This window comes from Pan paniscus, chromosome 12 (assembly GCF_029289425.2).
Source record: "Pan paniscus chromosome 12, NHGRI_mPanPan1-v2.0_pri, whole genome shotgun sequence".
Taxonomy (NCBI): Eukaryota; Metazoa; Chordata; class Mammalia; order Primates; family Hominidae; genus Pan; species Pan paniscus.
In genome coordinates this window covers 62,832,952-62,852,269 of record NC_073261.2, presented here as the reverse complement: position 1 = coordinate 62,852,269, position 19,318 = coordinate 62,832,952, and the positions used below count along the sequence as shown (strand labels likewise).

The window sequence follows — 19,318 nt, the reverse complement described above, 5'->3', positions numbered from 1 at the left end:
TGCAGTTCTACATTTTAATCAGGCATAAGTGATAAACTATTCATGTGAATTACTAGAATCAACATTGACTTTACATAGTTAAAACTAAGAATTCATAAAGTAAGCTGGAGGGAGAAAAAGAGGAATTCAGGCAAAACAGAAAGGTACTCTAAGGCCTTTCCAAAGACTTTATGATCCATTATCTACACTTGGGAGAGCCAATCCTATTCCTTTTCTAGCAGCAGGGTGCCACGGCCATGGATTACAGAATTCCCTGGCTGGTAAGTATACCAGTTCTCCAACTTGCCAACCTCCAGTGTTGAAAGCCAGGAGAAAGCCAAATACAATTTGGCTTAGAGTAGTAGTCCTAAGTGTTAAAGTGTGTGAGTAGAATGTGTGTGTGTGTGTGTGTGTGTGCACGTGTATGTGTGTGTATGTGTGTGTGTGTGTGAGAGAGAGAGAGACAGAGAGAGAGAGAGGAGGGAGAGAAAGAGAAAGAAAAAAAGAGACAGATGAATGAAAATGGAGGGCTTCAATCCAAATTGAAAACTAGTCCAGGCTTCCCATTTAAACTGCAAAGGTATGCAATCAAATCTTCTTTGGATAGTGTCTACTACCCTCTGTTCTCCAGCATCAGGCTTCTATAATGATGCATTTTCTTATCTACCCTGTGATAATCTACCCGAACATTTTATTTTTCACCTTCTTTCTAGTCGAGGTATGATTTATATAATTTGTTCCTCTAAAGCAGGGTATAAAAAAAACAATCCAAGTGATTTTCTTGGTGCCATGATGTCAAGTAGAACTCAGATCCACCTAGAAACATTCAAGTGTTCATGGACCACGGTGTATTCTCTAGAGGCTGAAGGTACACAAGAATATGACACCTCCTTGGCAAAAAACGGTGCAATGGTCTACAAAGGGCTCTTCCAGCCCCTCTCGTTTCTTCTGACAGGTTCCTATTACTCATCCTGAGAACTGAGCTTTATAGTGATATGAGGTGCTCAGATTTAAAAAAAAAAAAAGTACTGTGAAATGTGCCTGTGGATTGAAGGCTTTTCCTGACTCGCATAAAACTTACCAAAACCTTTATCTTTGCTAGACTGATGCAGGGTCTTGCTCCCATGATCCTAGAGATCAACTGTAACAATACAATCTCCTAAGATCTGACAGCCATACCTCTCAGGATCCTAAGCCTAACCCAGCACACCAAGGAACTATACCTACAAAAATATTGTGGGATACTATATTCACTGAAGCAGAAAAATGAGAGCCACGCTTGGGAGGGCCTTAGCCTGTAATTAGCTCCTCTGATCAGCAAAATGGAGAAATGGGGTAACACTCATTACTGTTCCTCCTAAAGAATAAAATGAAGTGAAAATGGTAAAAGGAGATATTTTATGCATGACGTATGTGGAAATAGATAACTCAGAGCCTTTAATATGAACTCAGAGCAAAACAGTAATGTAGTTTTTAAATTCAAGAGGAAAGAAGACAGAGTCCAGGCCTGCTCAAGGTAGGGGATCTAATAGACAATCCAATTCTAAAAACAAGTTTGAATTCTCAACATAAAAGGGAAAGAAAAGTAAACTCACCCAATCTTTCCTACTCTAGAGAACTCCAACTAAAATTGCCTTGGCACTGAAAGGAGGCCAGGGGATTCTGTATCTGAGACACCATAGCCTGAAGCAAGCCACTGCATACAGTTACAGTCCAAATTCTCTTGACTGGTGTATTCAAAACATTTTAAATCTTGACTTAGCCCAAACTGGTGCCAGGCTTGTAAGTGACCTCAAATGCATAGCATAAGCAAACAAAATTCCTCTTGGAAGAATAATTACATGATCATTCCAGAGCCCAAAGCCTTATTTAATTTTTCAAATTTAAAAAATGACACAATAAAACAAGGTATCATGAAAAAGAACTAGTAAAAGTATTAGAAAGCAGAAACAAACTCAAAAACTTAATATATTGGAATCAGGCACAGAAAATAAATAACTATATTTATATCTAAAGACATAAAAAACAGGGTTGGAAATACTGCAGAAAACAGAAAACTTTTTTTTAAAAAAAAGACAAAAGATTTCTGAGAAAGTAAATAAACTAGAAATGAAAAATATAATACTTGAAATTAGAAACTCAATAGAAAGAATTAATTCCAGATTAGAGAGCTGGGAAACATGAAAGAGTGAGCTAGTTTAAAAGACAGTTTAACAAATAATTCTATTAAAACATAGGCAAATGATGAAAAGACATATCTCAAAAAAGACATACAAATGACCAAGAAATATATTAAAAATGCTCAACATCACTAATCATCAACGAAATGTAAATCAAAACCACAGAGACATCATCCTATCCCAGTTAGAATGGCTATTATCAAGAAGACCAAAAAACAACATATGCTGACAAGGATGTAGACAAAAAGGAGAGTAGGCTCAACTATTAAACACTGCTGGTGGGAACATAAATCAATACAGCCATTATGGAAAACAGTACGGAGATTTCTCAAAAACTAAAAACAGAACTACCGTATGATCCAGCAATTCCACTACTGCGTAAATATCCAAAAGAAAGGAAATCAATATATCAAAGAGATATTTGCACTCCCAATTTATTGCAGCCCTATACAAAATTTGCTAAAGTATGGAATAAACCCAAGTGCCCATCAATGGATAAACAGATAAAGAAAATGTGGTATGTATACACACACACACACACATACATACACACACAGACACACACACTGAAATATTATTCAGCCATTATAAAGAACAAAATTCTGTCATTTGCAGCAACATAGATGGAACTGGAGGTCATCATGTTAGTGAAGTAAGCCAAGCAGAGAAAGACAAATATCACATGTTCTCACTCATATGTGGAAGGTAGAAAAAGAAAAAAAAAAAAAAAGGTGGCTCTCATGAAGATAGAGAATAGACTTGTGGGTACCAGAGGCTGGGAAGGTGGGGTGGGGGATGATGAAGAGCAATTTATTAATAGATACAAATGGTGTTTCACAGATCAGTAGAATGACTATACTTAACAGTAATCTATTATACATTTCAAAATAGCTAGAAGAGAATAATTCAAATATTTCTACCATAAAGTTAAATATTTAAGGTGAGAGATATTCTAATTACCCTGATTTGATTATATGAATGTATCAAAATTATCACATACTCTGAAAATATGTACATCTATTATGCATCAATAAAAAATATTAATTAAAAACTTAAGACATATAACTCAAAACAAAAATAATAAATACTAGAAGCAATCCAAATTTTTTTTTAAAAGCAAATGTAAGTATTACATAATACTTATAAGAGACACATCTAAAATATAAGGAAACACAAAGATTGAAAGTAAGAAGGAAAAATGATTTTTCATGAAAATACTAACAAAAAGATACCTGGTACAGTTGTATTAATATCAAGCAAAAAAGGCTTTTTAAATTATTTCTAAAGATAAAGAGAGTCAGTTTATAATGACAGAGGTTCAACTCACCATGAAAAAACAATTTATAATTAATATGCATCCAATAACATACCTTCAAAATATATAAAACAAAAACTAACAGAAGTAAATCTACTCTTAGTTTCCTGAATGGCAATCAGAAAAAAAAATCATAATAGATATGGATTTTAGAACAGCATTAACAAATCTGTCACAATTGGCATGTAGAGAACACTACACTCAAAAGCTAAAGAATATGTACTCTTCTAAAACTCAATTTGGACATTAAAAAATCAAATGGACCACATCTTAAGTCTTGACAAATGTTAAGGTACTTTGATCATAAAGAATACATTTTCTTTCCTTTTTTTTTTTTGAGACCGAGCTCTCGCCATGTTGCCCAGGCTGATCTCGAACTCCTGGCCTCAAGCGATCTTCCAGCCTCAGCATCCTGAGTAGCTAGGATTACAGGCATGAGCCATCATGCCCAGCAAAACACATTTTCTAACTAATTCAGCTAGAACTCAACCAAAAAATAATTAAAATAAATGTCTATATGTTAAGAATCAGGAAACACACTTCTAAACAACCATGGGTGAAAGAAACATACCGGCAGAAAAAGTTTTAAGTATGTATGTTAAACAGTGATGAAAATATCATCTGTTGGCCAGGCGTGGTGGCTCACACCTGTAATCCCAGCATTTTAGGAGGCAGAGGTGGGTGGATCACCTGAGGTCAGGAGTTCAAGACCATCCTGGCCAACATGGCGAAACCCAGTCTCTACTAAAAATATAAAAATCAGCTGGGCATGGTGGCGGACGCCTGTAATCCCAGCTACTCAGGAGGCTGAGGCAGGGAGAATCACTTGAACCTGGGAGGCGGAGGCTGCAGTGAGCCAGGATCCTGCCATTACACTTCAACCTGGGCAATAGAGCAAGACTGTCTCAAAAAAAAAAAAAAAGAAAGAAAGAAAATATCATTTGTGCTAAGCATCCATCTAAAGGAATTAAAAATAAAAAGAGCCTCAAAGGAAATTTGAAGTAATTGGAAGGAAATAATAAAATTAGCAGAATTAATGAATTCAGAAACAAAAACACCACAGTCAAGAAACTGTTTTATACTGTAATGGAAACTAGAAAAAAAAATTACCAAGTCATTAGCATAAAAGAAATTTTAAAATTATTCTCAGCAAAGTGTGGTGGCTCACGCCTGTAATCCCAACACTTTGGGAGGCCAAGGCGGGTGGATCACAAGGTCAGGAGTTCAAGACCAGCCTGGCCAAGATGGTGAAACCCCATCTCTACTGAAAATACAAAAATTAGCGGGCATAGTGGCAGAAGCCTGTAATCCCAGCTACTCGGGAGGCTGAGGCAGGAGAATCACTTGAACCAGGGTGGCAGAGGTTGCAGTCAGCTGAGATCGAGCCACTGCAACTCCATCCTGGACGACAGAGTGAGACTCCGTCTCAAAAAAACAAAAACAACAACAACAAAACTATTCTCATAAACAGGAATTAGGAAGACAGACATAAGAACACACCCACATCAGTGGCTACTTCCACTCAAGGTTCTGATCTTGTTGCTCCAAATAGTAAGAAAGGGAGATCTGAAATTTAGTTGTTTATGCAGTAAAAATGTGCTCACTCCCTCTCTTTCCTAGGCCATCTCCCACTGCTTCCCTCCACTCCAGACCTTTCTGCAGTACTCTCTGAACTTCCTTCCACTCTGTCTTAAACATCTTCAAATGCATCAACCAATGCTTTCTCTCTCTCTCTCCTTGTCTTCTATAAAACTTAGTTCTGCCATTATACTGGCTTCTCCTATGTTCTCATGAGTAGATTCTTTATCTCACACATTCCCAACAGCATTAACTATATTTGTCTCCCATCTTAACACACACACACACACACACACACCCCCTTCCTCTAATTCCAATGACCACCATTCTCCTTGGTTTAAAAACCAAGTCTTGAAAGAGTTTTCTTCATGTATTCACAATCCCTGCACTATGGTTTCTATTTTCACCACAAAAGGAAACTGCTTTCGCTAAGATCACCAATGATTTCCTTGTTCCTAAAGCTAATGGACCTTTCTCAGGCCTTATCTCACTTGAGGTTTCTCCTATTATTTGACACTGTTAACATCTCTTTTTTCTAGTACTATTTTCTTCTCTTTGCTCCCAAACTAGTTTACTTCCTATCTTTCTGACCACTCTTCCTTAAGTACCATTTTTCTGTTTCTGTCTAATATTCCTCAAAATTCTGTCTTAGGTCCTCTTCTATCTGCTATCCTTGGGTGATCATATCTGCTTCCACAGCTTCAATTTCCATCTACAAAATTAAATCTCAAGCATTTTATATATATATATATACACATATACATATATGTGTGTGTATATATACACATATATATGTACATATGTATATATATGTATATATATACACATATATATGTGCATATGTACATATATATGTATACATATATACACACCCATAGAAAGGCAAGCTGTTTCCCTTTCATCTACCCCCAACTCCTGAAATAAGAATTCCTTATAACGTTACTTACCAAGGACTAAAATTGAACTTCTCTTCGCCAGGCAAACCTGTCTATTTTCCTGTGATTCCAGTTTTAGTAAACAATACTATCATTCATTCAATTGCTCAAGGCAGAAACCTACGTATAAGTCTTTTGTCCTCCTTCTGCCTTGCTACTCACATCCAGTCAACCACTACCCACTAAAGTCTACCTTATAAATGTCTTTCAAAATGATCTAAATCTCTTCTCTGAAATATCAGCATTTATTCCAAGATTTCAAAAATTAAGACCTTCAAATTCATCATTTCTTATGTACAATATAAACTTTCCTAATCCACAAGAAAAAGTAGCTTAGCTTTCATTTATAAATAAATACAAAAAAAAATCCACTAGTAAAAAATATGACTGTAATATAGTTTGGATTGCGTCCCCTCCAAATCTCATGTTGAAATATAATCCCTAGTGTTGGAGATGGGGCCTGGCGGGAGGTGTTGGCGGGAGGTGTTTGGGTCATGGGGGCAGATCTCTCATGAATGGCTTGTTGCCCTCCTTGAGATAGCAAGTTCTCACTCTGAGTTCAAGTGAGATCGGGTTATTTAAGAGTCTGGAACCTCCCCCTCTTGCCATGTGATACAATGACAATGACTCCATTGCCTTCCACCATGATTGAAAGCTTCCTGAGGCCTCACCAGGAGCAGATGCCAGCACCATGCTTCCTGTACAGCCTGCAGAACCATGAACCAAAATAACACTCTTTTCTTTATAAATTACCAGCCTCAGATATTTCTTTATAGCAACATAAATGGACTAATACAGACTCCTATCACGACAAGGACATGTTGGACACACTGCTCTTAGATAATATTAAGGCAAATAAGACTCAAAATATGTTAAAAGCAAAATGCTGGCATAATGCTTTTGTTTTCTAAAACCAAAGACACATATGTAAATTATGTTACATAAAAGGCACCCATTTGAAAAGGGTGATTTTTTTATAATATGCCAGATTTCTCATTGTCCTTTTTTAACCTATCCCCATCACAGTCTTTCCTTCTTAAATCTTCTTATCCTAGTATAAACCTAAATATGAATATTCTGTTTTGCTTTCGTTTTCTTTTTTTTTTTTTTTAAGAGAGAGGGTCTCACTATGTTGCCCAGGCTAGTCTCAACTCCTGGGCTCAAGTGATCTTCCTACCTCAGCTTCCTAAGGTTCTGGATTTTCAGGTGTGAGCCACCACACTTGGCCCTGCTTTCTTTAAAACAATATTTTATATTCTATATTCTATTTAAAATCCAAGTATTCTATTATAGTACCCAAAAAAAGTTGTGAAAAGTTATTTCACTAGTATCAATATTTACTCTGTATTTGGGCACTGTTAAACTGAGCAGAATGAAGACTTATAAAAAATAAATTTTCTCTATTCTTTCTCTTTTATATTATTCCAGTTATTCCCAGAGATATATATACACCTACTCTAATGCATAAAAATTATTTAATTTTAAAGATTCTAGAAAGCAGTAATAAAATGCCAATTTTTAAAGATTTATTCTCATATTAAGTAACAAGTGTTTAAAAGATATCTGCATTTTAAAAAGTAATAAAGAAGTAATTCAATTTAAAAAATAGCTAGACACTGTCAGGAAGATTATAAGGTATAAACACAGTATCTCCTCTTTTTTTTATTTCAACTTTTAAATGCAGTGGGTACATGTGTGGGTTTGTTATATGGGTATATTGCGTGATGCTGGGTATCTCTTCTTTTAGGGTTTACAAATTAGTTGAGAAGACAAAGGACACAGATACAAGCAGCAGAACAATAATACAGGATATTTGATAGGAAATGTGTGACTAAATGCCAAATAAAAGGCACTAACAGAAAAGCTATAAATCACTTAATACAGAGAAATCACTATGGACCAACAGTGATTAGAAACAGCTTCTTGGAAGGAATAGAACCTGTGTTTTGTCAGATGAGTAGCAAACTTTTAGAAAATAACAGAGATAAGAGAATCACACATAATAAAAACCAAAGATTGTTTTCAGCGTAAAATAAATACAAGTGTGTCTAAAGGTGATTTCTACTAAACAGTGAAGTTAAGAAAAGTTAGATAGGTTACCACTAAACTATAGAAGGCCTTGCATGCCAAACTAAGAATTATGAAATGAAATTTAACCTCTCTGGGCCTGATGGCACTGAAGGAAAAGCATCCAACAGACTCACTGACACTTGGGGAAAGCAACAGTATTTTTTAAGCGTTTAGTTCTCCCCACACCACTGTAAGAGGGAGAGAGGAAGAACTGATATAAAAATAAGCTTGATTTAATTTTACGAGCTTTTGCCAAGTAATAATAAAATTACAAATGAGTAATGTGAACTCTTCAACTGTTAAATTCCATTTATGAAATATGATACAACATTTTCTTTTATTCTCTTTAAGAACTAATCATTTATTTCAAGGTTGTGGGAAGTATTTCCCGCCCATCCTCCCGATCCTGGTACGTGTTACAGCCAGTTATTTTTGCAGCTTTGAAGTTGCTTCAAGATCTGTCATTTGGTTAGGTCAGGGGATGAATGCCTGAGGTGTTTTGTCCTCCAGGATGCTATTTTTCCTCAATTCATCTCTGTTTGGAAATGATTTATGCATTTTGCAGTGCAGGGTATTTTTTTCAAGATTTAAAATATCAACATGTCTCATGTTGACCTCAACATATTCAAGACATAATTTTCCATTCTTCTATTTTGTGTAAATATTTAAGCTCACCTTTACATCAATCTGATGCTTTAAAAAAAAAAAAACAACTTTTTTCTTGGTAAGTAGAGCATTCAATGTGAATTGGGTCATAGGGATATTCAATTTTAGAAGAAAAGAGGGTTGTTTTTCTAGCTTTGCTGTGAAATAATTTCAAGTTAATGGAAGTGTTGCAAAAACGATTTTTAAAAAAAACTCCTATATACCCTTGACCCAGATTCCCCAATTAACATTTTACCTCATTCAATTTAACATTCTCTTATACACACACACACAAATTTATTTCAAGCCATTTGAAATTAAGTTGCAGACACAATGCTCCATTACCCCTTGATATGTCAGTGTGTATTTCCTAAAACCAAGGACACTTTCACATAACCACAGTACAACCATCAAAATTAATAATTTACTATCAACACAATTTTACCATTTAAACCAGAGACCAAATGCCAGTTTCACCCATTGTTCCAATAATGTTTAGATCCAATTCAGGATCATGCTTTGCATTTCACTGTTATGTCTCTTTGGTCCACTTCAATTTGGAACACTTCCTGCTGTCTCTTGATTTTGACATTTCTGATGCATAAAGGCTGGTTACTTTATAGAAGTTTCTTCGCTTTGAATTTTTCTTATGTTTCCTTGGAATTAGATGTGGCTTATGTATTTTTGGCAAGAATACGGCAGAACTGATGCCATGCTCTTCTAGGTTCCTTATATCAGGAGGCACACAATGTCAATTTGTCCCATTATTGGGGTTGGCAACTTATGTCACTTGGTAAATTGGTGTCTACCATGATTTCCCCCAGTTAATAAATATGTTGTACTTGATCACCTGAGGTCAGGAGTTCGAGACCAGCCTGGCCAACGTGGCAAAACCCCATCTCTATTAAAAATACAAAAAATTAGCTGGGTGTGATGGCAGGCACCTGTAATCCCAGCTACTTTGGAGGCTGAGGCAGGAGAATCACTTGAACCCAGGAGGCGGAGGTTGCAGTGAGCCAAGATTGCGCCATTGCTCTCCAGCCTGGGTAACAAAGCGAAACTCCGTCTCAAAAAAAAAAGATTAATAAATATTTTGTGGGCAGATATTATGAAATTATGCAAGTATCCTCCTCATCAAAATTTCACCTACTACTGAGAAGAACAAAAATGGTGATTGAGTCCTGAACCAACAACTGAGGTATCCAGGTTCTCTCACTGGGACTGACTAGGCAGTTGGTGAGACCCATGGAGACTGAGGAAAAGCAGGGTGGTGTGACAGCCCACCTGGGAGCTACATGGGGGAAAGCAAGCTCCCACCCCTCAGCCAAGAGGGGGTGAGAAATTGTGCTACCCTGCCCAAGAAACCACACTTTTTCCACAGATCTGAGCAGTCCACAGATTAGGAGATCCCCTCATGAGCTCATGCCAGCAGGGCCTTAGTCTAACGCACAGAGATGTGCAGATTCTTTACAGCCACTTGGCTGGAGACTGCCTAAGACTACCAAGTTCCCAGGGAGAGGGGCGGCAGCCATCATTGCAGCTCTGGTCTGCTATTTTTCCCCTGCCAGTGCCAAGGAGACTGGGCAGTTTGGACACGGGAGAAATTCCTCACAGCATAGCACAGTGCCTGTGGCAGATTGTGGCCAGACTGCCTCTTGAGGCCGGACCCTGACCCATCCCTCCTCACTAGTTGGGGGGACCTCCCTGAGGGAATTTCAGCAACTCTAGCCAGGGGTTTATGGGCAGAACTCTGGTCTCCCTGGGACTGTACACCTGCAGGGAGAGGCAGCCATGATCTCCGTAGATCAGTGGACTTAGTCTTTCCCCCTGCTGGCTCTAGAGAATCCAGGCGGTCCAGGCCAGTGGGATTCCCCCCAGTGCAGCACACCCTCTCTGCCAAGGGGCAGCCAGAGTGCTTGGTTAAGTGGGTCCCGGATCCCGTGCCTCCTGACTAGGTGAGACCCCCCCGCAACAGGGGTTGCAGTACACCTTATACAGGAGCATTCCCACTGGATCAGGTCGGTGCCCCTCTGGGATGGAAATCCCAGAGGATGGAGCAGGCAGCCATCTTTGTTGTTCTGCAGCCTCCACTGGTGACATCTCCAGTGTGAGAGGGACCCAGGAAAACAGAGTCTGGAGTGGACCCCCAGCAAGCTGCAGCAGCCCTACAGAAGAGGGGTCTGACTGTTAAAAGAAAAACAAACAGAAAGGAACAACAACAACAGCATCAACAAAAAAAGTCCCCAAAAAACCCCATGCAAAGGTCAGCAGCCTCAAAGACTGAAGCTAGACAAACTCACGAAGATGAGAAAGAATCAGTGAAAAAAATGCTGAAAAATAAAAAAGCCAGAGTGCCTCATCTCCAAATAATCCTCTCCAGCAAGGGCACAGAACTGGATGGAGGCTGAGATGGATGAATTGACAGAAGTAAGCTTCAGAAGGTAAGTAATAACAAACTTCTCTAAGCTAAAGGAGCATGTTCTAATCCACTACAAAGAAGCTAAGAACCATGAGAAAACATCACAGCAGCTGTTAACCAGAATAACCAGTTTAGAGAGGAACATCAATGACCTGATGGAGCTGAAAAACGTAACATGAGAACTTCACAAATCAACTACAAGTATTAACAGCCAAATAGACCAAGTGAAGGAAAGAATTTCAGAGCTTGAAGACTATCTTGCTGAAATAAGAAAGGCAGACAAGATTAGAGATAAAAGAATGAAAAGGAACGAACAAAACCTCTAAGAACTATGGGGTTATGTAAAAAGTCCAAATCTACGATTGATCAGGGTACCTGAAAGAGATAAGGAGAATGGAACCAAGTTGGAAAACATACTTCAGGATATAATCCAGGAGAACGTCCCCAAACTAGCAAAGCAGACCAACATTCAAATTTGGCCTCTTTGCATTGGGTTGGAACATGCTCCTTTAGCTCAGTGAAATTTGTTATTACCCACCTTCTGAAGCCTATTTCTGTCAATTCATTCATCTCAGCCTCCATCCAGTTCTGTGCCCTTGCTGAAGAGGTGTTGAAATCTTTTGGAAGAGAAGAGGCACTCTGGCTTTTTTAGTTTTCAGAACACCAGTAAGATACTCCATGAAAAGATCAACCGCAAGACACATAATCATCAGATTTTCCAAGGTCAAAATGAAGGAAAAAATGTTAAGGACAGCCAGAGAGAAAGGCCAGGTCACCTACAAAGGGAAGCCCATCAGACTAACAGCAGACCTCTCAGCAGAAACCCTACAAGCCAGAAGAGATTGGGGGCCAATATTCAACATTCTTACAGAAAAGAATTTCCAACCCAGAATTTCATATCCAGCCAAACTAAGCTTCATAAGTGAAGGGGAAATAAAATCCTTTTTGGCCACCAGGCCTTCCTTACAAGAGCTCCTAAAGGAAGCACTAAATATGGAAAGGAAAGAACGTTATCAACCACTACAAAAACACACTGAAGTACAAAGACCAATGACACTATGAAGCAACTACAACATGTCTGCAAAATAACTAGCTAGCATCACAATGACAGAATCAAATTCACTCATTTAACCATAAATGTAAATGGACTAAATGCCCCCAATTAAAAGACACAGAATGACAAGCTAGATAAAGAATCAAGACCCCAACAGTGTGCTGTATTCAAGCGACCCATCTCACGTGCAAAGACACACAAAGGCTCAAAATAAAACGATGAAGGAAAATTTACCAAGCAAATGGAAAGCAAAAAAAGCAGGGGTTGCAATTCTAGTTTCTCACAAAACAGACTTTAAACCAACAAAGATCAAAAAAGACAAAGAAGGGGCATTACATAATGGTAAAGGGTTGAATTCAACAAGAAAAGCTAACTATCCTAAACATATATGCACCCAATACAGGAGCACCCAGATTCACAAAATAAGCTCTTAGAGACCTACAGAGACTTAGACTCCCACACAATAACAGCTAGAGACTTTAACACCCCACTGTCAATATTAGACAGAAAATTAACGAGGATATTCAGGACTTGAGCTCAGCTCTGGATCAAGTAGACTTGACAGACATCTACAGAACACTCCACCCAAAAACAACAGAATACACATTCTTCTCGGTGCCACATTCACTTACTCTAAAATCTATCACATAATTGAAAGTAAAACACTCCTCAGCCAATGCAAAAGAAGTGAAATTATAAAAACAGTCTCTCAGACCACAGTGCAATTAAATTAGAACTCAAGATTAAGAAACTCACTCAAAACCATACAACTACATGGAAATTGAACAACCTCCTCCTGAATGACTCCTGGGTAAATAATGAAATTAAGACAGAAATCAAGAAGTTCTTTGAAACCAAAGAGAACAAAGAGAAAACATAAAAGAATCTCTGGGGCACAGCTGAAGCAGTGTCATAAGGGAAATTTATAGTACTAAATGCCCACATCAAAAAGCTAGAAAGATCTCAAATCAACACCATAACATCACAACTAAAAGAGCTAGAGAATCAAAGCAGACAAGAAATAACCAAGTTCAGAGCAGAACTGAAGGAGATAAGAGACATAAAAACCTCTTAAAAAAAAAATCAATGAATCCAGTAGCTGGTTTTTTGAAAATTAACAAAATAGACGGCTAGCTAAACTAATAAAGAAGAAAAGAGGCCGGGTGTGGTGGCTCACATCTGTAATCCCAGCACTTTGGGAGGGTGAGGCGGGCAGATCTCGAGGTCAGGAGTTTGAGACCAGCCTGGCCAACATGGGGAAACCCCGTCTCTACTAAAAATACAAAAATTAGCCGGGTGTGGTGGTGCGTGCCTGTAATCCCAGCTACTTGGGAGGCTTGAGGCAGGAGAATTGCTTGAACCAGGGAGTCAGAGGTTGCAGTGAGCCGAGACCGCACCACTGCACTCCAGCCTGGCAACAGAGTGAGACTCTGTCTCAAAAAAAAAAAAGAAAGAAAGAAAAAAGAAAAGAGAGAATAATCAAATAGAATAAAAAATGATAAAGGGGAGCTCACCACTGACCTCACAAAAATACAAACATCGGAGAATACTATAAACACCTCTATGCAAATAAACTAGAAAATCTAGAAGAAATGAATAAATTCCTGGACACATACACCCTCCCAAGACTGAACCAGGAAGAAGTTGAATCCCTAAACAGACCAATAACAAGTTCTGAAATTGAGGCAGCAACAAATGGCCTACCAACCAAAAAAACGCCAGGACCAAATGAATTTACAGCTGAACTCTACCACAGGTACAAAGAGGAACTAGTACCATTTCTTTTAAAACTATTCCAAACAGCTGAAAAGGAGGAACTCCTCCCTAACTCATTTTATGATGCCAGCATCATCCTGATACCAAAACCTGGCAGAGATACAACAAAAAAAGAAAATTTCAGGCCAACATCCCTGATGAACATCAATGCAAAAATCCTCAATAAAATACTGGCAAACCGAATCCAGCAGCACATCAAAAAGCCTATCCACCACGATCAAGTCAGCTTCATTCCTGGAATGCAAGGCTGGTTCAACATATGCAAATCAGTATTTCATCACATAAACAGAACTAAAGAAAAAAACCACATGATTATCTCAATAGATGCAGAAAAGGCCTTTGATAAAATTCAACATCCCTTCATGTTAAAAACTCTCAATAAACTAGGTATTGATGGAATCTATCTCAAAATAATAGCCATTTATGACAACCCACAGCCAATATTATATTGAATGGGCAAAAGCTGGAAGCATTCCCTTTGAAAACCAGCACAAGACAAGGATGCCCTCTCTCACCACTCCTATTCAACATAGTATTGGAAGTTCTGGCCAGGGCAATCAGGCAAGAGAAAGAAATAAAGGGTATTCAAATAGGAAGAGAGGAAGTCAAACTGTCTCTGTTTGCAGATGACATGATCCTATATCTAGAAAACCCCTTCACCTCAGCCCAAAAGTGTCTTAGGCTGATAAGTAACTTCTGCAAAGTTTCAAGATACAAAATCAATGTGCAAAAATCACAACCATTCCTATACACCAACAATAGACAAGCAGAGAGCCAAATCATGAGTGAACTCCCATTCACAACTGCTATAAAGGGAGTAAAATATCTAGGAATATTTAACATAATGGTTAACAAGGGAAGTGAAGGACCTCTTCAAGGATAACTACAATCCACTGCTTAAGGAAATCAGAGACGACACAAACAAATGGAAAAACATTCCATGCTCATGGATAGGAAGAATCAATATCATGAAAATGATCATACTGCCCAAAGTAATTTATAGATTCAATGTTATTCCCATAAAACTGCCATTGACATTCTTCACAGAATTTGAAAAACTACTTTAAAATTCATATGGGGCCAGGCATGGTGGCTCACACCTGTAATCACAGCACTTTGGGAGGCCAAGACAGGTGGATCACCTGAGGTCAGGAGTTCGAGACCAACCTGACCAAACCCTGTCTCTTAAAACTACAAAAAAAATTAGCCAGGCGTGGTGTCGCATGCCTGTAATCCCAGCTATTTGGGAAGCTCAGGCAGGAGAACTGCTTGAAGCTGGGAGGTGGAAGTTGCAGTGAGCCAAGTTCGCACCATTTCATTCCAGCCTGGGTGACAAGAGCAAAAATCCATCGCAAGAAAATAAAATAAAATAAAATAAAATTCATATGGAACCAAAAAAAGTGTGTATAGCAAAGATAATCCTAAGCAAAAAGAACAAGGCTGGAGGTATCATGCTACCCAACCTCAAACTATACTACAAGGCTACAGTAACCAACCCAGCATTGTACTGGTACAAAAACAGACACATAGATCAATGGAACAGAATAGAGATCTCAGAAATAAGACCACACATCTACAACCATCTGATCTTCAACAAACCTGACAAAAATAAGCAATGGGAAAAGGATTCCCTATTTAATAAATGCTGTTGACATGTACACATACGTTTATTGTGGCACTATTCACAATAGCAAAGACTTGGAACGAACCCAAATGTCCATCAATGATAGACCGGATTAAGAAAATGTGGCACATATACACCATGGAATACTATGCAGCCATACAAAAGGGTGAGTTCATGTCCTTTGCAGGGACATAGATGAAGCTGGAAACCATCATTCTCAGCAAACTATCACAAGATCAGAAAACCAAACACTGCATGTTCTCACTCATAAGTGGGAGTTGAATAATGAGAACACATGGACACAGGGAGGGGAACATCACACACTGGGGCCTGTTGGGAGGTAGGGGCCTGGGGGAGGCATAGCATTAGGAGAAATACCTAATGTAAATGACCAGTTGATGGGTGCAGCAAACCAACATGGCACATGCATACATATGTAACAAACCTGCACGTTGTGCACATGTACCCTAGAACTTAAAGTATAATAAATAAACGGTGCTGAGAGAACTGGCTAGCCATATGCAGAAAAACTAAAACTGGACCCCTTTCCTACACCTTATGCAAAATTTAACTCAAGATGAATTAAAAACTTAAATGTAAAACCCAAAACTACAGAAACCCTAGAAGAAAACCTAGGCAAAACCATTCAGGACATAGGCATGGACAAAGATTTCACAATGAAAATGTCAAAAGCAGTTGCAGGCCAGGCACGGTGGCTCATGCCTCTAATCCCAGCACTTTGGGAGGCCGAGGTAGGCAGATCATGAGGTCAGGAGATTGAGACCATTCCTGGCTAACATGGTGAAACACTGTCTCTACTAAAAATACAAAAAACCAGCTGGGCGTGGTGGCACACACCCGTAGTCCCAGCTGCTCGGGAGGCTGAGGCAGGAGAATCGCTTGAACCCGGGAGGCGGAGGTTGCTGTGAGCCGAGATCATGCCACTGCACCCCAGCCTGGGCAACAGAGCCAGACTCCATCTCAAATAATAATTAAAAAAAAAAAAGCAGTTGAAACAAAAGCAAAAATTGACAAATGGGATCTAATGAAACTAAAGAGCTTCTGCATAGCAAAAGAAACTATCATCAGAGTGAACAAACAACCTACAGAATGGGAAAATTTTGCAATCTATCCATCTGACAAAGGTCTAATATCTAGAATTTACAAGGAACATAAATTTACAAGAAAAAAACAACCCCACTAAGAAGTGGACAAAGGACATGAAGAGACACTTTTCAAAAGAGGACATTTATGCAGCCAACAAACATGTGGGAAAAAAAGCTAGACATCACTAATCATTGAGAAATGCAAATCAAAACCACAATGAGATACCATCTCTTGCCAGTCAGAATGGCAGTTATTAAAAAGTCAAGAAACAACAGATGCTGGCGGGGCTGTGGAGAAACAGGAAAGCTTTTCCACTGTTGGTGGGAATGCATATTGGTTCAACCACTGTGAAAAACAGTGTGATGATTCCTCAAAGATCTAGAACCAGAAATACCATTTGACCTAGCAATCTCATTACTGGGTATATACCAAAAGGAATATCAATCATTCTGTTATAAAGATACATGCAAATGTATTTCCACTGCAGCACTATTCACAATAGCAAAAACATGGAATTAGTCCAAATGCCCATCAATGATAGACTGGATAAAGAAAATGTGGCACATGTATGCCAGGAATAGCATGCAGCCATAAAAAGGAACAAGATCATGTCCTTTGCAGGGACATGGATGAAGCCGGAAGCCATTATCCTCAGCAAACTAACACAGGAACAGAAAACCAAACACCACATATTCTCACTTAAAAGTGGGAGCTGAACAATGAGAACACATAGACACAGGAAGGGGAACAACACACACTGGGTAGAGCCTGTCGGGGGTTGTGGTGGGAGGGAGTGCACCAGGATAAATAACTAATGCATGTGGGGCTTAATACCTAGGTGATGGGTTGATAGGTGCAACCATGGCACACATTTGTAACAAAGCTGCACATCCTGCATATGTATCCTGGAACTTAAAACTTTAAAAATAATAAAATTTTTAAAAATAAAAAATTTCCAACAAAAATTTCACCTACCAGTTACAGAATCCACTGATGATTCTGCCCAAATAAATTATTACTATGAGAATCGCCAAAGATGATTTTCTAATTCCAACATTTTTCTACATAAGTTGGTATTATACTGTAAGGTAGAGCTTTCCAATTGAAACTTATTTATAAATTTCATGTATGTACTTGTGAATTTCAACTTACTCAATGAGTTAAATGTATTATTATTTATTCTGACATTCAAAATGTCCCAGATTTGGCCACTGGAGTTCCTTCAAGCTTGCTCCTGTGTGCTTTTGACATGGTTTTATCATTGTCTCAACATTTCATTGTTTTCTGGCACAGCAAGCTATTTCTCTAAGAGGCCCTGAACCCTTTTAGTGGAAAATGATAGTCAAAAATAGAGATGTGGACACTAGTGTGCTCACTGCTACTAGACTGTCATTGCTTCTAAGTCCTCTCAGAGATCAGAGGTAGGAAATATATGTAGGTATACACACAAATACACACACACACACATACATACATACATACATACAGCCCACTGCTGGTGCAATGACTGAAAGGATTGCATTTCTAATTCTAGTCTTAAGACCATCCAAAGAACAAGGTTTTGATGCATATACGACAGTTTTAACATAACTCCATCAAAAAATTGTAATGTTAATAGAACAAGTGAGACACAGAACAGCAAGCAAGACAATCTCTTCTACTACTAATTCACTAGTCTGAAAAAGTGTCATCCGGAAAATGCCACATATGGAACGTATAACAAGTCCTCTGCTTGTTGAAAAATAGCATCATTTAATGGAATAACCACTATAGTATGGAAATGAAAAAATACTGAAGCACTGCCAAGTAAAATTTATCATTGATTATAGGTTCTTCAAAAAGAAAAAGCCAATAGACACATAAAGCCACATATTGTATAATTTCATATATATGAAATGTGTAGATGGGGCAAATCCATAGAGACACTGAGTAGATTACTTGCTGGGACTGCAGGGAGGGAGAAATGGGGAATGACTACTAATGCATATAGGACTGCTTTTTGGGTTGACAAAAATGTTCTCAATTAGATAGTGGTTGCTATGGTTTCAATGTATCCCTTAAGATAGGTTCTTAGGAGGCAATTCAGGTTAAATTGAGGTCACAAGGGTAGATCCCTAGTGCAAAAGGACTGTGGCCTTAAAAAAGAGAAAGAAAACACACTCCCTGTTTCTCACCATATGATGCCTTCTGCCACACAGCAAGAAGGACTTCATCCTTCATGCAGCCCCTTGAAATTGGGCTTGTCAGCCTCCAGAACTATAGGAGATAAATTTCTTCACTTTATAAACTACCCACTCTCAGGTATTCTGTTCTAGCAACAGAAAATGGGCTAAGACAGTGGCGATGGTGGCAAACTTTTGAGTATACTAAAAACCATTAAATTGTACACTTTAAAAGGGTGAATTTTAGGGTATATGAATTATATCACAATAAAAATGGAGGGCTGGTAATGCAAGATTCCTTAATGGCCCACCAAACATTAACTTTTGGGGATTCTCATGTTGCTAAACTTTGGTGGCTTCTCTGTACATAAAACGAAGTACTTTTGACAGAAAACACTGTCACTTAGGTGGAAAGGTGCTTCATTATAAGGGTCAACTTGTCAAGAATATTTTTGGAAATTTCATTTTCTCATT

At 38.4% G+C, this 19,318-nt stretch overlaps 1 protein-coding gene across 10 annotated transcripts in view; it reads right to left on the bottom strand.

The window, feature by feature from the left end:
• WDPCP (WD repeat containing planar cell polarity effector) overlaps positions 1 to 19,318 on the bottom strand; it is a 730,102-nt gene that overhangs the window by 438,310 nt on the left and 272,474 nt on the right. The gene's annotated exons all lie outside the window — the stretch shown is intronic.